Source organism: Pongo abelii, chromosome 8 (genome assembly GCF_028885655.2).
Source record: "Pongo abelii isolate AG06213 chromosome 8, NHGRI_mPonAbe1-v2.0_pri, whole genome shotgun sequence".
In the NCBI taxonomy this organism is placed as follows: Eukaryota; Metazoa; Chordata; class Mammalia; order Primates; family Hominidae; genus Pongo; species Pongo abelii.
This window is the reverse complement of record NC_071993.2, coordinates 100,858,728-100,874,110: the sequence shown is the minus strand read 5'-3', so window position 1 is coordinate 100,874,110 and position 15,383 is coordinate 100,858,728. Positions and strand designations below refer to the sequence as shown.

Below are 15,383 nucleotides of genomic sequence, written 5' to 3'. Positions count from 1 at the left end.
AAGTGATTTTCCCACCTCAGCCTCCTGAGTAGCGAGGACCACAGGTGCAAGCCACCACACCTGGCTAATTTTTTAAAAAACTTTATAGCAACAGGGTCTCACTATGTTTCCCAGGCTGGTCTCAAACTCCTGGGCTCAAGTAATCCTCATGCCTTGGCCTCCCAAAGGGCTGGGATTACAGGCATGAGCCACTGTGCTTGGCCAGCAAATGCTTTTAAATAATGTGACCTCTGGGTGAGTTATATTTTTTAATCAGAATTTATGCATCCAAACAAGAATTCACTCCAATATTACAAGAATACTAATCACCTCCATTTAGGCACTGTGCTTAGGGCACTATGTGAATATTCCACTTGTCCTTATAATAGCCCCAGTAAGGCAGGTATTATTATCTGTATTCCACAGATGAGGAAATGAAGGATCTGAGGGAATGAATGATTTGCACACAGGAATGAATGATTTGCACACAGCATACGGCCACACAGCTGGTCAAGGGGACAAACAGGGATTGGAGCCAGACCTGTGAGATTCCAGAGCCCACTGGGCTGCCCATCATTCCAACAGTGCTCCTGCTACTCAGAGCAATCCTGAGACACCTCTTGGATTCCTTTCAATTCAACCCATACATTCAATTATAATAAATACACATTTTGAACATCTGCTCCGTGCTGGGCACTGCAGAGAGTGTAGACATATGGGCCTATCCTCCAAGACCCCCACCCTAGTGGGGAAAACACAGGCAGAGGAGGTAATTCAGCTGCAAGAGAGACTGCACAGTGTTACAACAGAGATATAAAGGACAATGGGAGCTTGGGCAAGTGAGAAATTGCTTCAAAATTATCCAAATTACTGCTAATATGCTCAGTGGTCATAAATATCCATCTTTAAAGGGTGGATGTAATTTTGGCTCACAAGCAAGTCAGAGCCAAGACTAAGAAAATAAAATGGGTCGTCAAGCTGGGCAATACCATTTTTGGTCACAAGCCAGGTGTGGCTGTAAAATAAAAGCGAGATAGATTTTACTGTGTGACCCAAATCAGCTCTAAAGGCAATTCCTAAAGGGCAGTCCCAAAAATGTTTCGAGCAATGATACCATCTCCAGATTAAAGAAAGAGCCACTCAAAGCGATTCCAAAAGACAAGGCTTCCCCAGCACAGCACTTAACCACACCAGAAGTCACTGCCTGTAGAATAATCACATGCCTGCTTGTTCACTGTGAGCTCCCAATCAGCAGGTCCCCAACGAGCTTGCTTGCTGCTGTACCCCCAGGATCTGGCATTGTACTGGGCACAGGGGGTGGCTCAACAAATATTTGTTGACTAAGACATACTTTTGAACATGCAAATTCTCGACTATTTGTTTTTTAAAATTGTCTTATTATTTGGCCACAACTAGACATCTGCATATTGACTGTGGGCACATTGCCAGTTGAGCACAGTGGCCAAATTAAGACTATACTTACCCAGTCTGTCTTCCAGGCCAGGCCCTGGATGATCAGCCTGCTTGTGACAGGCTACTACAGTTTCCCATCCTGCCCCTGCTAGTGGCCGTTCTGGCATTCAGTGCTAAGAGAAGTAAGTGCAGAGCACTGAATATTCCATGGGAACTATTTAGGACTCGTGGTCAAATGGGCTGACTAGTTCCCCCTTTAATGCCAGCCCTGGAAGTCAGGCAACCCCTGGGGAATGTTTCTACAAACTCATCAGGTGTAGGCAGGGTGCCTCAATGGACATGTGGAACACCCTGCAGCCCAGCTGGCCTCCTAATAGACCTGTCTGCAGGAACTCGGGATGACTCCTCCAAGCATAGCTCTACCCCCATACACATTCCAAAATATGGACTGCCTCTGAGACTCCACAGATTCCTCGAGTCAGTACCGGAGTTCAGAGTAGATCTCAGGATAGTCATAAGTCAGAGGGTTTTCCTGCCTTCTGTGGTCATCAATTCTCCCCTCCTCCTCCTTGTCTTTTTCTTGGTTGTTTGACTTTGGTTAGCTTACTAATTAGCCACATAAAGAAGCCAGTACCAGATGGGGCAAAGCCTCTCTGCCACTAGGACCCCCAAGGCCAAATGAATTTTGCAGGGTCTAATGTCCCCCCAAATCCTGCCTGTCCTCATTTTAAAATAAATACAATAATAGTACCCCCAAACACAAGATTGTTGAATGAGAAAATATATATAAACTACTTAGAACAGCGACTGGTCCAGAGTAGGTCCTTTATACATTTTATTTGTTGTTGTTGTTGTAATTTCATCCTCCCTAGGGGCGGAGAAGGAGCCAGCTGACAGTGAGGAGGGGTATTCATGCATTTCTGCATTTATTTACTATGTCATTCTGCATGGGTGATTTTTCCTGTTTAATGCCACAAATGGATTTGATGTGGCTTCTCCATTAAAGTACATAAAATTAAACAACAACATACAGTTTTAAGATAGATTTTGAGACCGGACTTGTTTGAGGGAAGCCACAATTGCTGGTCACTGCACTTAGCTCTGAGATTCTTGGCAAATGAAACAATAACAGAAATACCCTGAGGTGTATCACTGGCATTGTCCAATCAGAAACAGTGTGAAGATTCAAGCAGCAAGAGAAATTTTTCCCTGGCTCCAAATTTTAAGAGGAATTTAAAGCTGAGATGTATGGACACCAGACAAGATAAAAGACAAAGCCACCTCTTGACTCACATGAAAGATGCAGAGACATCTTTCCAATGGCCCAGACTTACAACGGCCCTGAGGGCTCACATTAAACTGTAGCTCAAGACAAGCATTTATGGTTTCACAGAATGTCAGCACAGGAAGGGCCTCTTAGTCCAGCGCCCTGGTTTTACAGAAGAGGAATAGGTGGCCGGGGATGGGGGCCTGAAGAGGCAGACTAAAGAGGACCAGACTCAGCTTCCAGTCCAGTTCCTCCCTACCCCAAACTCTTGCCCTCTCCCCTCATTTCTTCCACCAACAAAAAGAAGCTTCCCTGAGGCCCTTCCTTAGGGGAAATGGCAAAGCTATGGCAGCCCCTTTCACACTGTGGGAATCCCTTTTCTTTAAACTTGGTCAAAAATAAATTTGAAAAATATTTAAATTTTCAAAGTCCAGACTGGAGAGCTTCCAGGTGGCTTTAGGAGGTTTGGCTGCACAGAGCCATTCTCAGTCTAAACTGTTGGCAGCTACTGCTGGTTGTCGAAGCGCACTCCTTACCCCAAAGTCCAACTTTAAAGGATTGTATGTTTCAGCAGCTACCATTCTTAAAAGCTTTCTAAGCACCCCATGGTGCTAAGTGCCCTATGTGATAGCCTCCTTTAATCCTCCCAATAATACTATGTGGAAGGTTCTATTATTAAGCCAGGACTTGAACCGTGTCCACTGAGTCTAGAGTCCAAGATCTTAACTACAAACTCTCAGTTACCTTTACAGAATGAAAGTCTTTGCTAGGCAAGAAAAAAGTCGGCCAATCGTTACTGGCAACAGTCCCCTGTTGAAGCAATAAATTTTCTGAGGCCAACACTTGGCAAATGTCATTCAGACTGTACTTGGTTATCCCGAAGTTCTGAGAGACTCTCTGGAAAGATGATCTTAAAATTAGGATAATTCTTTAATTGTGGCATACTGAGCACAACATCAAAATGAAGCCTCCAAGCACACACTATACCTAACAGGAAAAATACTTCTAGCAAATCAGAGGAAACTACTGTTGGCTATCTTTAGGCCAGAAATGAGAGGGGCTGCACAGCAGAGCAAATGGGTGTCTGGGTGCAGGTTCTGGTCTATCACATGCTAGTGTGGAACCCTGGGCAAATGGCTTATCTTCCCTAGCCCTCAGTTTCCTCTTCTGTAAAAGGAGATGATAACAGTGCCTCCTTTATAGAGTTGTTTAGGGAACTGGCAAGCATATGTTGGGAGCCCCACAAAAATGGGCTGATGAGAACGGCAGACACATGTATACATCAGAATACAGATTAATTATTGGAATCAGTAATCTTAAGGGTCTTTAATTAGGTACCGCTAAACATTTGAGGCAGTGTATTTTTCACATACACCCTGATGTTATTTTATCCAATACACACCTTTCCAATTCACAAAGCAATTATGGTAATGTATGTTATGGGCTCACCTTAATTCCTAACAGCACCCTTTATTGGTAACATTCAGATTCTTGACCAAGAATCTGATGCAATGCAAACGGAGAATGCAAACTCCAATTCTCTATGATTCCTTCTCATCAGAGGCTTGGTTGCAAAAAGAAATAATCATAGAGAATTGCCAAAACTACGTTCAGCTTAAATATTCCTCTTAAAATTTTAAATTACACCTTTTGATCAAGTCAGATCATCAGAAAGCCACATACCTAAAAATCTCTGTATTTTTGCTTCACATAGAATTGCTTTTAATGAATTTGTTCAAATGTTTTGCCATTGGTTTTTCTACAATGTCCTGTAGTTTTCAGTGGATAAGTCTTGCATCTTTTTTGATAAATTTACTCCTAATTATTTTATTGCTTGGATGATATTATAAGTGGAATTTTTAGAAATTTTATTTCCAGATGGTTCATTGCTAATGTATGCAAAAAATTATTAATTTTTGTGTATTGATCTTGTATCCACCCATTGGCTTTTATTTGTAGAAATTACAAATAACATTCATTCATTCAAAAATACATTATGAGCACCTATTATGTCTCATGCACTGTGCTGGGCTCTGATATATGATGAAGAACACACCCCTCAAGGAACTTAAGGTAAAGTAGAGGGGAATGTAGTCACATGAGGTGCACTCCCACCACTGAGAAGATGCTGTAAGCACTGTCCCTGTGATCACACAAGGCCCCTCCCTGGGGACCAAAGCACAAGCTTCTCTCCAGTCTCAGCAGCAGGAAAAGCTGAGTATCCCCCTAGCAACCATTCTATTTTCATCTCGTGCCCACTGTGAATTGTAGAGCTGGATAGGTTTCCTTTGCTTCAGTTGCTAGGAAGCTTAGGATTATGTGGTGGCCAAACTCTAGCCAATGACACAAAGGCAAGAATTATTTTCTCTTTTACCATATTTATTTCTCTTTGTCCTAATTTTCTCATCTTCTTATTTCACCTTGTTTTAGGTCGATCTTTGTAAGGTGCCTCAGCTTTTTCATGGAGAGAGGTTAGGAAGGAAGGCATTGCAGTTACTTGTTAATATTCCTCAGAATGTTAACTTACTATGAAGATCTACTCCCTATAGCTGAAGTTCCACTGAGATGTGATTATATTACCTGAGTGAATGCTTATATTATCTGGAATAAGAACTGTTTCATACCTATAAGGTTCTTTAATCTACTCTTGGCAGGTCTAAATTAAACAAAGTCTATTAGTTTTCTTCAGACACACTGGAAGTGCTTCTCTGGCATCACTTCAATAAAATCTCATGCCTGCACAAGCAGGCAAGGTGGAAACGGATACCTTTCCCCCAAGTCATCTGAGACCAAGAGGCAGTATAGGCAGTTGGACTCTGAAGTCACTGAGACCAGGGTTTGACCCCAGACTCTGTTATTTACCTCCTAGCTGTATGATTCTGGAAAGGTTACTTAACTACTCTAAGCTTCGGTCACCTCATCTATAAAGCTGATATAGACCTACATTATTGATTATTAGTGTAATCAAGTTAAGTAAGGTTTAGCAAATGCCTGAGGACATGTCTATTTAATACCATACTAGAGGTACTAGGCAGTGTAATAAGACATGAAAAACAAGCCAGTGGTATAAAGATAGCAAAGGAAGAAATATACTCAACTGCATACTGCAGCTTGGTTAAAATAAATTAGATTTCTACCTAATTACAAAAATAAATTCCAAATGAATGAAAGTTTAAAATGTAACAAACAAAACATTTAAAACATTTTGATGAGAATACCTTCACAATCTCAGCATAAGGATTTCCTAAAATATAAAAAGCAGAAATCATAAAGAAAAATGTTCATTAGATCACAAAGAAATTTAAAATTTCTACACAACACATGATAATATAAACAAAACCAAATGACAAGTTATGGATTAGAAATTGGTATTCGTAACACATATTACAGGCAACAGAATAATCCAAATATACAGAGATCTTTACAAACCAAGAAGAAAAATAAATAGAAAAATGGCAAATAGGTAAAATAGAAAAAGATATAAACATGTAATTCATAGAAGCAGCCCAGGTAACCAATAAACATTAAAAATGCTCAACTTTACTATAAATCAGTTAAATATTTAAAAAAACAAGATTGAGATAACATTTCCCACCCATGATGTAGCCAAAATGTCAAGTTTCCTATTTACTTTCATTTGCAGGTGTTCCAACAATTCATGTGGCAATTGTCCACACAGTGGTTAGCTCTGAGGGGAGAGGAGAGAGTAGGAGCCTCAACTGTTTCTGTAACATTTTATTTCTTTGAAGCAAATACGGCAAATATTTCCACCTGCAAGTCTGGGCAGTGAGTACATGGCTATTTGTCATAAGCTCCTTGTGCTTTCCTAGTATTCTTGAAATATCCATAATAAATAAACACAAGCAAACAAACTATCTCTAAAACAACCTGTTGATATTAAGAAACAACAGAATAGAGAAGTGTCTGGATAACTCTGTTTTTGAGAATGCAGGCTGGGCCTACAATGGGAACAGTGTAAAGGCTGGTGAAGGGGGCCAGTGAAAAGGACAGGTGAATGATGTGAGGAAACACACATATTTTAGTAAAAACGTAGGTCTGGAAAATAAAGTCTAAAAGCAGAGAGGCTGACTGGGAATCCAGAGAAGTACAGGCCTCATTTGTTCATTCACTGCACAAATAGTCATTGCACTGAAATGAAACATTTTACTTGGTCCCTGGGTTAACAGTATGTCCAATCTCATGGTAGAGACTGACTCATGAAATAATCACAACTAATAGCTGATCTTAGTTAGGAGAAGGGGTGTGGTGGTCTAGGAAGGCTTCCCTGAGAACATAAACTGAAGTTAACAACCAGGTAAAAAGAGGCTGGTAGCTAGGAGAGTGTGTCCCAGACAGAGTGACTAGCACATACAAAGGGCCTGAGGCAGAGAGGAGTTTGGACCTGTGAGGTGTTCATGCAGAATCTAAAGACACCTCAAGGTTCAGGGGTGCTGTGAGAATGGGCATTTAAATGAAGGACTAAGGGGAGTGTACTTAGGTCTTTCTCAAAGACCAAAGAACCAGAAAGAACTCATCAAAGGTGAAGGACCATGGGTAAAAAGCTGAAAGACAGCTGAAAGTAACAATAAAAGCCTAGCAAGACAAGAAATAACAGGAGTAGTTAACTGGCCTGCACACAATTCATACCCTGGGATTCCCCATCACAATAGTAAAATCAGCTATAAACTTGAAATGTTATAACAAATCAGTAGATTGAGTTGCAGAGGACACAGTGGAGAAGGAACATCGGAAACACCTCCAAGGAAGGAATAGGAAAGTTCCTTGCATACGCTTTTTGGAGAAACCTCGAGAGCTAGGAGGCAGCAAAGGGAATGATGTCAGCAACAGCTAAAAAACCAACCTAGAAGCATCCTTCCTTGACTCTACCCCAGGCTAAGCTTGTCACACACAAAAAATTCAGAAGTCAGAAATTCCAGTTGGCTTAGGGCAAGAGTTTTTCCTGAGGGTTCTTGAACTGGCTCTGCTATAAAGAATAGAAGATAACATGTTTTTAAATTTTTTACGTTAAATTGAATTTCTTTTTTTAAAGTATACTCTAAGTTCTGGGATACATGTGCAGAACGTGCAGTTTTGTTACATAGGTATACACGTGCCATGGTGGTTTGCTGCACCCAACAACACGTCATCTATATTAGGTATTTCTCCTAATGCTATCCCTCCCCTCGCTCCCCACCCCACGGCAGGCCCTGGTGTGTGATGTTCCCCTCCCCTTTCATAATGAAAACTGACATCTTACTGGGATTAAACCAAAAGAAATAAATATAACTCAATGCTTTTCCCTAATTTCATGTCAATTCCAGGCTCCAGAGAGGACATTAATGTTTTCTCATTTCAAATAATGCTTAGTTCTTTGGTGGGAGAGCTTCGTGACCTCAGATTTGCTCCAATGCTTTCTCTTAATGTTGTGATGAAAATATCCACTTGACTCAAATGACATTTGCCTATTTGCCATCAAGTCCAAGTGTAGCCTCTTGAGAGAAAAAGCAACTTGGGGCTATTTTTTTTCTCAAAAATTTTGTAATGGCTACCAATTACAATTTAATTAATTTAATTACAATTTAATAGAAATATTAAAACTCTGTCCACATTGGGGAAAGTGAATTCTAATTACACCGGGGAGGGATGTAGCACATACAGCTGCAGATTTGGGTTCTGCCTCTTCCCAGATGTTACTTTGCACACATCCTCAACTTCCAGAAGCCCATTCCCTGCAGACAAACTAAGATAAAAAGACTACCTCCTAGAGGTATTGTTGTGGAGGTCAGACTTGGTAATGTTTGCTAAGCATGAAACAGAGCAAGCATGCAAAATGTTGTAGCTATTGCCAATCTTTTAAAGAATGAGCAGGCCAGGCATGGTGGCTCACGCCTGTAATCCCAGCACTTTGGGAGGCCAAGGTGGGTGGATCATGAGGTCAGGAGTTTAAGACCAGCCTGGCCAAGATGGTGAAACTCGTCTCTACTAAAAATACGAAAATTATTCGGGCATGGTGGTGGGTGCCTGTCATCCCAGCTACTTGGGAGGCTGAGGTAGAGAATTGCTTGAACCTGGGAGGGGTGGTTGCAGTGAGCTAAGATCGCACCATTGCATTCTAGCCTAGGCGACAGAGCAAGACTCTTGTCTCAAAAAAAAAAAAAAGAGCAAAAAGTGATTTTCAAGACGATGCTTCATGTTTTCTGAGGGGCTAATTTGTATGGAAAAGCACAAGGCAAGAATTGTGACCTGAAAACATGCAATTTTTCTTTATAGGACTAAAATCACCTTTAAAAGGGGTTATAGATGCTGAAAACAAAATCACTGAAGTCACCACAACCTGCTCATTTCAACATATAAGAATTATTAAGGACTAAATGCTGCACATCACTATAATACTAAATTTCCGAGGCTGCCATTCTAATGCAAACAAATCTATCAGATGGCAATGTTTGCCAAAAAGCTGAAACAGCTTTGGAATTCAATTCAGATATTTTTAAAAAGTCAATAAGGTGCCATATTATGTAACTACATCATCAGAGACTGAGACAGTATCCCATAATCAAATAAAGATTTCTGCAACAGATGTCAAAATATTCACATTAAATGTAATAAATAAAGACTAGCCTCATACAAGTTCAACTAAGGTTTTGCCACCAAATCCTGTGTTTGCTGTGAATTTTTAAACTTTGTTTTTAGGTCTTTTGCTTTTTGGAACTGCAAATTAGGGGTTCTGGGTGTAAAATAGCACTTTTTACTTTTAAAATAAAGTCCCTATCCTCAGATATTTTAATTTTTTATCTTTATCTCGCAGAAACAAAATCTCAAAGTGCACAAAGATGTAAACCAATATTTATTCCAACACTGTTTTTTGTTTGTTTGTTTGTTTGAAACAGGGTCTTGCTCTGTCACCCAGGCTGGAGTGCAGTGGCACAATCACAGTTCACTGTAACCTTGAACTCCTGGGCTCAAGTGATCCTCCTGCCTCAGCCTCCAGAGTAGCTAGTACTACAGAGGCATGCCATCATGCCCGGCTAATTTATTTATTTTTACTTTTTTGGCAGACTTGGGGTCTCACTACATTGCCTGGGCTGGTCTCAAACTGCTAGCCTTAAGCAATTCTCTCACCTCGGCCTCCCAAAGGTCTGGGATTACAGGTGAGATGAGTTGGAAACAACCTTAAGTGACTGCCAGTAGGAAAACATTAACATAGGATGAGAAATTCACACTGTAGAATTCAGTGCACTGTTGCAAAGAATGAGGTTACCTAGCAAAGGGTTTCTCAACCTCAGTACTAAACATTAGGGGCTGGATAATGCTTTGTGAGGTGCTGTCCTATGCCTTGTAGAATATTTAGCAACATCTCTGGCCTCTACCCATTAGATGCCAGTAGCATCCCGTCACCCCAGTTGTTGACAACTGAAAATGTCTCCAGACATTGCCAAGTGTCACCTCGGGGGCCAAACTGCCCCCAACTGGGAAACACTAGAGTGAATCACATTCATGGGCAGCCCTGATACACTCATAAGTGCACAAAGCAAGACACAGAACAACATTTGTTACATAATGCCTGTTTTATTTCAATGAGATAGATAATTGTTTATGTTATAGAAAAAGCCTGGATAGGTATGCAAAAAACAGTTAATACAATGAGAAAGTGGGGGAACTGTTGGTGGGAGGCTTTCCTCTTGTACTTTATCCATTTATGTGCTGTTTCAGCTTGGTAGATTTTAATTTCAGAAATGTAGTTTCTGAAAATAAACATGATACACAATTTCACAGTAAAGACAAAAGTTTAAACGGGTGGGATGGGAGGAGTCTTGTAAAAGGATGTGTGGTCAGGATAGGAAAAGCCCCCCTCAAAGTGGGTGTCCAGCAGAGCTCATGGGACACCCATGGCTGCCAGCAGCGGCTTCCAGCACCTTGGCCTTCTAGGAGGCTGAAACCATTATCTGACCATCAGACTGGAAGTATTCCAGTCTGCAGAATAACAGTCCTCCAACTGTACACTCCAAACTTCTCTTGAGGTTTTTTATTTTTTTCCTTCATGGCAGAAATTAAAGGAATCCTGCCAGGATTCAGCTGAAAGAGCAAGTGCTGAAAGATTCAGTTCTATTTCCACCTACTGGTAGGAAAAAAGACAACCATGCACAGCTCAGAAAAGGCAGCACAACCTCCAATGCTCCATTCACACTGACCCCTCCAACCCTGGAAGACCTTTGTCCTCTGAACTTGTACTGCAACGAAGCAACATCTCAGAAATCACCTGACAGTAATGTAAGTGTAACCAGATTCAAAACATCTTCAGGTGTCAATCAAATCAACCAGGTACAGTTTTTATAACATCTGTCTTTACTCTAGGCCAAGAATTCTCTCAAGAAAACATATAATAACCTCCTACTAAACACTCTTCTCTCTAATAAGGATATCCCGTACCCCTTTTATTTATTTAGCTCTTTTATGAGGCTCTCCAGAGCTACCGCAGAAACAGCTTAGCATGTAGGTAAAATACACACACACACACACACGCACACACACACACACACACACAGGCCCAATGGTCAGAAAGACTTGAATTTGGGTCTCAGACTTTTCCATTGACTAGGAGTTGGCCTTGAGCACATCACTTAACCTCTCCAAGGTGCCATTTCCTCTCCTGTAAAGTAGGCATCCTAATGGTAGCACCTCACAGGGCTGTTGTCAGGATTAAATGAGCTCATATATTCAGCATGGTACTTGATGCATAGGAAATAAGCATTAGCTGTTTTTATTACACAATAATTCCACTGACTTCCACCCTTTTCCATCTGAAAAACTGAGGCAAAGGGTGATACTCAAGAGCAAGGAAACTCTGAACAGCAGAATGCATTCTGAATGTGACCCAGGTCATGCTGCAGGTCTCCCCAAACTCCCTGCCTTTCCTAATTCACTCAGGAAGAGGATATCATCTGTTGTCATAACAGAAATGCCAGCATATTTGTCTCATGACATGCATATTTCCAGTCAGATGATCCAAATATTCCCTTCATTCAAACAAAGGTAGCCTCAGCTCAAAACAGCTAGACACCAATACCAATGCTTTCACCCAATGTCACTTTTACTGTAAAGAACAGAATGCCAGCAGTTTAGTCAGTAGAAGTCAGCAGTAGAATTCAATCTTTCAATGTGAATGACTCCCTAAATCCACATTTACAAATTTGTCACCTCATTTTACACCAATTATGTGTTCTCAAGTAAACCAACATGGACATTAACATGTTCAAACAAAATTAAAATTCTACTAGCCCAATATTTTTTCAATGTCTTATTGATGTCAATCATTTGGAAAGGATGCATCTGCCACCTACTTCATATTAGATGGAGGGGAGAAGAAGGTGACAAGGCACGTGCTGCCCTCAAGGAGCTCCCAATCTAGCTGGGGACGTGGGCATGTCCCCGACTAACTAGCCATTCTGCTAAAGGTGCAAAAACAAAGCGCTACAGAACCAGGAGGAGAGAGAGACTAATTGTGATGGTGAATGTGGGGATTCCAGAAAGATCTCACAGAAAGATAATTCCTGTGCTAGTTCTTGAAAGATAAGAATTAGGCCAAGAAGAGAAGGAGAAGAAGGCAGGCAGAGAAGGGAATCCACAAAGACAAGAACAGAACCCTAGGTACTTGAAATCCTACTGACATTGTAGAAAACATTATGTGTAGACCCATGTTTACAAGGCATAAATTGTCCATTTGAGGAGAAGACTATAATTGATTGATATGGCTGTCTCACTTAATATTATACAAGTTATTCTTTAAAAAATCAATACTGAGCCCTGGAAAATGGATCAATGCAAAATTGGGGTCTGAGGAAATAAAGCAATTAATATCATTAGTAACTGGACCAATGACACCTTTTAAAAGGAAATATATTTAAGCATTAGTTAAGTGGGTTTTGGTTTATCACTATGAAATCTATGTTCTGGCAAGATAGTATCATAAAGCATTTGAATAATTATATTAATGTTGTTATAAATGGCTGTTTACATTTTGGACTTAATAAAGATACTCATAAAGCAGTTCCATTTAGAGATAAAAATCACCAGATTTACTAAACTCAGGACATGAATAGAAAATGGATTTCACATTGCATGCCAACTCTGATCAACTGGTAGAACTGTTTGGGATGGGCCCTGTGTTATGGCTCACACCTATAGTCCAACCACTTTGGAGGATAGCTTGAGTTCAGGAGTTTGAGACCAGCCTGGGCAACATAGGGAGATCCTATCTCTGCAAAAAAAAAAAAAAAAAAAAAAATAGAAATTAGCCAGGTGTGGTGGTGTACATCTGTGGTCCCAGCTACTCAGGAGGCTGATGTTGGGAGTATCACTTGAGCCCAGGAGCTCGAAGCTGCAGTGATCCATGTTTGAGCCACTGCACTCCAGCCTGGCTACAGAGGGAGACTCTGTCTATAAGAAAAAGAAAAAAGAAAAAAAGAACTGCTTGGTATGATACATTATGAAAAAACATTTAGGCCCTGTCTGAACTTGAAACTGACCCAGTTTTCCCATAGAAATGATATTTATGGGTCACTGAATAAACATAAAAATTGGCCCTCTATCTTAACACTTGAAACTTGTATTTGTCTTAACTGAGTGCCTTCCTCAGGAACTGACCCTCAGACAAGGAACTGAAACTCATAGATCACCACAACCAGACAGTGAGACACCAAATCCCTCACTGATCATGATTAATTCCCTAATTCCTGTTTTCCCGCCTTCTGTGCTATATAAACACCCTAATTTTTGTCAGTCCAGGAGCTGGATTTGAAACCTCATCTCCCATCTCCTTGGCTGCAGCACCGATTAAAGCCTTCTTCCCTGGCAATGCTTGCTGACTTGGTGATTGGCATTCTGTGTGGGGAGCAGAAGGGCCTAAACCAAACCTCTGATGTTTTGGTAACAAACTCATGAAAAACAAGTGTCGTGATTAGTAGCATCTGCCATGGGTGCAGTGGGCTGGGGGTAGCACATGTGCCCAGTATTGCCATTCCTGACTTAAAACCCTGAAGTGGAGGGGAAGAGGAAATGAACTAAATTGATCAATTGGCTTCTATTTATTGAATCATAAAATGCTGTCTCCTCCATATTGGTTTTAACTGTCTTCTCTCAATTCTGCTTCTGTATCTTCACCCTTCTACCCTGTCTGACCTCCTTCTACAGACCCCTCCAGGTCTAACTCAAGCCCCACTTTCCATGAAGCCATTCCTGACAATTTCCAGTCCTCACTGAGCTCCATATAACTTTAGACATAACATTTAGACGTTTATAAAGTAAGTTGGTTATTTGGAATTCAGAACATGTTTGCTCATGGAAAAGGTAATATAAATGCTGATTAGTATACTATGCTAGTCTATAAAAATCTAAGTAATGACATGGGGAAAAACAATGTATGTGCCAGAATGTTCATTTTTTTTTTCTGCTTTTTCTTTTCTTTTTTTTTTTCTTTTATTATTATTATTATTATTATTATTATTATACTTTAGGTTTTATGGTACATGTGCCCAATGTGCAGGTAAGTTACATATGTATACACGTGCCATGCTGGTGCGCTGCACCCACCAACTCGTCATCTCGCATTAGGTATATCTCCCAATGCTATCCCTCCCCCCTCTCCCCACCCCACAACAGTCCCCAGAGTGTGATGTTCCCCTTCCTGTGTCCATGTGTTCTCATTGTTCAATTCCCACCTATGAGTGAGAATATGCGGTGTTTGGTTTTTTGTTCTTGCGATAGTTTACTGAGAATGATGATTTCCAATTTCATCCATGTCCCTACAAAGGACGTGAACTCATCATTTTTTATGGCTGCATAGTATTCCATGGTGTATATGTGCCACATTTTCTTAATCCAGTCTATCATTGTTGGACATTTGGGTTGGTTCCAAGTCTTTGCTATTGTGAATAATGCCGCAATAAACATACGTGTGCATGTGTCTTTATAGCAGCATGATTTATAGTCCTTTGGGTATATACCCAGTAATGGGATGGCTGGGTCGAATGGAATTTGTAGTTCTAGATCCCTGAGGAATCGCCACACTGACTTCCACAAGGGTTGAACTAGGAATCCAACTTACAAGGGATGTGAAAGACCTCTTCAAGGAGAACTACAAACCACTGCTCAAGGAAATAAAAGAGGATACAAACAAATGGAAGAACATTCCATGCTCATGGGTAGGAAGAATCAATATCATGAAAATGGCCATCCTTCCCAAGGTAATTTACAGATTCAATGCCATCCCCATCAAGCTACCAATGACTTTCTTCACAGAATTGGAAAAAACTACTCTAAAGTTCATATGGAACCAAAAAAGAGCCCGCATCGCCAAGTCAATCCTAAGCCAAAAGAACAAAGCTGGAGGCATCACACTACCTGACTTCAAACTATACTACAAGGCTACAGTAACTAAAACAGCATAGTACTGGTACCAAAACAGAGATATAGATCAATGGAACAGAAAAGAGCCGTCAGAAATAATGCCACATATCTACAAGTATCTGATCTTTGACAAACCTGACAAAAACAAGAAATGGGGAAAGGATTCCCTATTTAATAAATGGTGCTGGGAAAACTGGCTAGCCATATGGAGAAAGCTGAAACTGGATCCCTTCCTTACACCTTATACAAAAATCAATTCAAGATGGATTAAAGACTTAAATGTTAGACCTAAAACCATAAAAACCCTAGAAGAAAACCT

At 40.6% G+C, this 15,383-nt stretch overlaps 1 protein-coding gene and 1 long non-coding RNA gene across 19 annotated transcripts in view; one reads left to right on the top strand and one right to left on the bottom strand.

Annotated features, from left to right (window-relative positions):
- Positions 1 to 15,383, bottom strand: part of PLCE1 (phospholipase C epsilon 1) — a 444,022-nt gene that overhangs the window by 245,892 nt on the left and 182,747 nt on the right. The gene's annotated exons all lie outside the window — the stretch shown is intronic.
- Positions 1 to 15,383, top strand: part of LOC129048324 (uncharacterized) — a 42,126-nt gene that overhangs the window by 10,765 nt on the left and 15,978 nt on the right. The window contains exons 3-4 of one of the 2 annotated variants that reach the window (XR_008510562.1): positions 6,303 to 6,445; positions 10,708 to 10,930. The exons of the other annotated variant lie outside the window; for it this stretch is intronic. This is a non-coding gene — a long non-coding RNA (uncharacterized LOC129048324). The remainder of the gene's footprint in view (positions 1 to 6,302; positions 6,446 to 10,707; positions 10,931 to 15,383) is intronic. 2 annotated transcript variants of the gene reach the window in all.